We start from the raw sequence: 4,398 nt of genomic DNA, 5'->3' as shown, positions 1-4,398 counted from the left end.
GCTGCACACGGGGACAGCAGTGTCCTCACAGGGGGCTTTGGGACAATGCTCGGCAGAGAGGGGCTCTCCGGCAAATGGCTCCCAGCATGAGAAATGATTTAGGGGAGATGGTTTGGAAGTCAGGATGATTAATGCGTGTGACTTCTCCGGCAAGTTGGAAATGATAAATCAAAAAGGAATGGGGAAGCAGTGCATAAATTCAGAGGGTGTCTGCTCGGAGCTGTCAGGGGGAGCACAAGGCTCAGCCCGGCCCTCACCCTGGTGCCATGCTTGGGGTGTGTGGGGCTGCCCGGCCCTAATGGGACTGGGGCACTGCACTGGGAAGGTTCTGGAGCTGCCTTTGAGCATCTCCCAGCAAACCCAGGAACGGCCTTGGAAGATTAAGGAAGCAAAAGGCCTATACGTCTAGAAAAAGAGAGAAGCAGAGGGGAAAGAAAGATTTTATTACTAAAATGTGCCAGAGAGACTCCTTAATAATGTCATTCATCTTTCTGTCAAATACGTCACACTAATGTAGTGAAAAGGAACTTTGAGATGATGAATTAAGACTTAAATACATTAAAATGACTTAAGGAATATTTAAATACAATACAATTTTTTTTTTTTTTGGTAGGCTTGTTCCATGCAGAAGTCTGTCTGACATTTCGCAGGACGGCACAAAGCTGTGAAGTGTGCGTGCAGCTGTGCATAAGCAATGCCACTTCCAATAGAGGCAAGCCTTAAATCAGTCTTTTCTTTGGAGCAGAGATAAGCAGGATGCAATTAGCTGGCATGGAACCGGCGCCAGGAGTGAGCATAAGAACTGAATTCCCCTGCAAATCTGCTGCATCCCCACTGCCCCTCGCAAACCACGGGGAGCATGGAGAGGGAGGGATTGTGCTTTGGCATTGGCTGATTTTAAATTCCAGTCTGCTGGTAACCTTCACCCGCACACTTCCACCTGCTGCTTCCTCCAAAGGGATGTGCATTAACAAGGACATGTTTATTTTACTGTGCAAAAAACACCACCACCCTTTGCTGTGGTGCAGGAAGAGAGGGACATCTGAATTTGGGACTCTGCGCACGGTGGGCGCAGGGTGACAGAGCTGTGCCAGCATGGCCAGGACAGGGGACAGCCACAATGAGCAAGGGGACGAAGAGTGGCACAGAGACCAGTGCAGGGACGTGGGATGAGCCCTCTCCATGCTTGGGTGCCAGCTCCATGCCTGCTAATCGTGCTCCAAGGGAGCACTGAGGACACACTGAGACCCCCCCCTCCTCTCGCAGCACCACGTTCGTTCTGTCTCTGAATGAATAAATCTGAAAAAAAATAAAAAGGGAGAGGAGGAACAAAAAAAAAAAAAAAAAAAAAAAGAGAGGGAGAGAAAAAGAAAATTGCCTGGAGCTGTGTCTTGTTCTGCAATGTTAGGACTAAAAATAGCTCGGCAGAGACTTTCTGCCTATCGGTGCCGTGAGTGGAGCAGACGCCTCTCCTCCCCCTCCGAGGAGCAGAAGTCTCTGCTTGTGCCTATTTATTTATTTATCTCATGGCAAGGGTCTCGGTTTACTTTCAGCTGGTTTTTGCTTCTCAACCCTAAGTGCTTCATCAGAGAGAAGGCGCAGAAGAACGGCGAGAGCAATTCAGCTGCGAGGGAGGAATAAAAGAGGGGGAGCGCTGCCAAAGCGCCAAAGTCGGTCAATGCAGGATGCACCGCGCTGCAAAAATTGAACTTTCCCTCTGCCATACAGCGGTCTTTGAAAGCATTCAATTATCTCCCCGCGCCTATAGAAAATGCTGGAATTGCTTCCCAAAGTCTTTAAAGGCTCTGTCTCTGTGTAAAAGGCGTGCAGCAGCTCCGTGGCAGAGGAAATTAAAAACCCTCGACAACAATCTGTTTGTTTACCTGCAGAGCAGCGAGGGAGCCGGGTTCATCTGGAAACATCCTCGGCTGCGTCTGTGCTTGCTGCTCCCCGAACAAGGAGCACTGCTGCGCTGAGGGCATCATCCGAGGGCTCGCGGAGAGGAGGAGGAGGAGGAGGGTGAAGGGCGAATGCTCCCTGCATCACCAGGTCCAGGGAGCAAGGGGCAGCGTGCGGCTGATGTCAGATGGGCATGGAGCATGGAGAAGTGCCCCTGTTGTAGAATGGTGGAATCATTGAATGGCTCAGGTTGGAGGGGACCTCAAAGCCCACCCAGTGCCACCCCCCGGCCATGGGCAGGGCTGCCCCCCACCAGCTCAGGCTGCCCAGGGCCCCATCCCACCTGGCCTTGAGTGCCTGCAGGGATGGGGCACCCACAGCTCTCTGGGCAGCAGTGCCAGCGCCTCACCGCCCTCTGAGGAAAGGATTGCTTCCTCACATCTCACCTATTTTAGTTTAGTTTGACATCTGCCCTCTTGTAGTTTAAAGCCATTGCCCCTTGTCCTGTCGCTATCACAAAAAAACAGCGTCCCTCCTGCTTGTCAGCTCCCTTCGAGTACTGGAAGGCCGCAATGAGGTCTCCTCGCAGCCTTCTCTTCTCCAAGCTGAACAAGCCCAACTCTCAATGAGTTCTTCTCCAGTCTGTTCTCATGTCTGGGACTGCCCCAACCCAAGTGCAGCACCTTGCACCTGGCCTTGTTAAACCTCATCACGTTCTTGAGCACCCACTTGTTGAGCCTGTCCAGGTCCCTGAGAATGACGTCCCTCCCTTCTGTTCTTCCAGCTGCACCTCTCAGCTCGGTGTCCTCGTCCTCACCTGGCACGTCAGCACCTTGCAGAATTACGGCTGTCAGAGGTCACTGGGTTAAATGTAGCTGGATTTAGAGGAGCTGCGTAACGTTATGATCAATAATAACGTTTGTAACCGCGTGTGGAAGTCAGGGCTAATCAGCCCTCACACCAGAGGTGACCAGCTAATGGTTGTGCAGGTCACGAAGGGTCCCCCTGCCATGCAGGGCTGTGCAGTGGCAATGGACGCTGGCAGTGTCACCTCCCTCCGAGGGGCAGGACGCTGCTGGGGTGAGATGTCACCCCAACAGAGCACTGCACCCACCGTGTCCTGATGTAATTAAACCCAATGCCAGCCACCCTTGATTCAAAGCCACCTCGGGAGAGCCGCAGGGCAACAAATTGTAGCCTCTGACCCAGTGAGGGATGCGTGAGGTTCCAGCCTGGCTTGGCTGGGGTGCTGGCAGGGACCATCCCGGTGTCACACTTGGGATGCAGGGAAGCCAGGGACTGAGGGAATGTCCTCCTGCTCTGAGACCAATCTGGCGGGCAGCTGTCCCTTCCCCATTGCAGGAGGCAGCTTGGTGCCTCCGCTGTGGGTCCCCCCATGGCTCCCAGATCCCAAACCCACCAGAAAAGTGTTTTCCTGGCTGGCCTCCCTGTCCCTAATGCTCGGCTGATATCACGGCGACGAATTGTGGGCACGGAAATTTCTATGCAGCAGAAGCATGCAGCACCGCTCTCGGTCTGGGTGACCTTCTTGCTGTCAGAAAACGCATCCTTTCTGAGAGTCTTCTGGTTGCAAACATCCCCCACAGCCGGCTTAAACGAGACGAGAGGCTTTCGCTGTACGGATCATGTCGTTAGGGCAAACTGCTCTTCTAAGATCACAATTCTCCAACTATTAAACTGCAGGTGCAGTAACTCCAGCTTTGTCTCCTCTCCTGGAGCTGGCTATTACCGGGCGTGCTCATTATTATACTGTGCAGAAATCCCTCTGAGTTATTCCAACATATAATACATGTCAAAATGCAGCGATACCCCGTTGCCACGCTGCATGCATATTTATGGTGCATCATCCCAGGGCCAGCGGAGCGGTGCTGGGCAAGGACTTGCAAACATTGCCCTTCTGCACCGTCAGCCTGCCCCACTTTCCTGTTGCTGTCTTATCTTTAGACGTAGTCTCATGCCTGAAATGCAAACTGATGAGTTAACAGATGTGACAAATAACGGGTGTATAATTGGTGTAACTTGTCAGAGGCATTCTGCTGCGCTCCTGCCTGTGTGTGCTGCAGTCATGCTGCATTTTAGACTACCCTGATCTCCGGCTTGTGTCTCCGTTGAATATACGGCGAGGATCTGAGCACACGTCCGCATACAACCACACGGAGAAAGAGAGTGAGAGCTCGCACTCGTCTTTCAGCTCCTAATCAGGATGTGTTATCCCCCTGCCAGCCTGAGCCGCGCTGAACTTTGGGACAACATGACAGAACACACCCGTACAACATCATTTAAAGGCATCCTGCTGAGTTTAGATTTGATGCCCACTGTTTGCTGGAATGTGATCCAATATTTGGTGAAAAGCTTGCAGATTAGACGCTATCCGAAAGCAAATGATTCGCCACAGCCTTGAACAGATCCCTGAAAATCAGTTTCTAAAGTGGCCCCTGGGGGGGAGCACTGGTTCCTGTGGAGCTCTCCTGGTCCTGG

This window comes from Numida meleagris, chromosome 23 (assembly GCF_002078875.1).
Source record: "Numida meleagris isolate 19003 breed g44 Domestic line chromosome 23, NumMel1.0, whole genome shotgun sequence".
Lineage (NCBI taxonomy): Eukaryota > Metazoa > Chordata > Aves > Galliformes > Numididae > Numida > Numida meleagris.
This window is presented reverse-complemented; position numbering follows the sequence as displayed.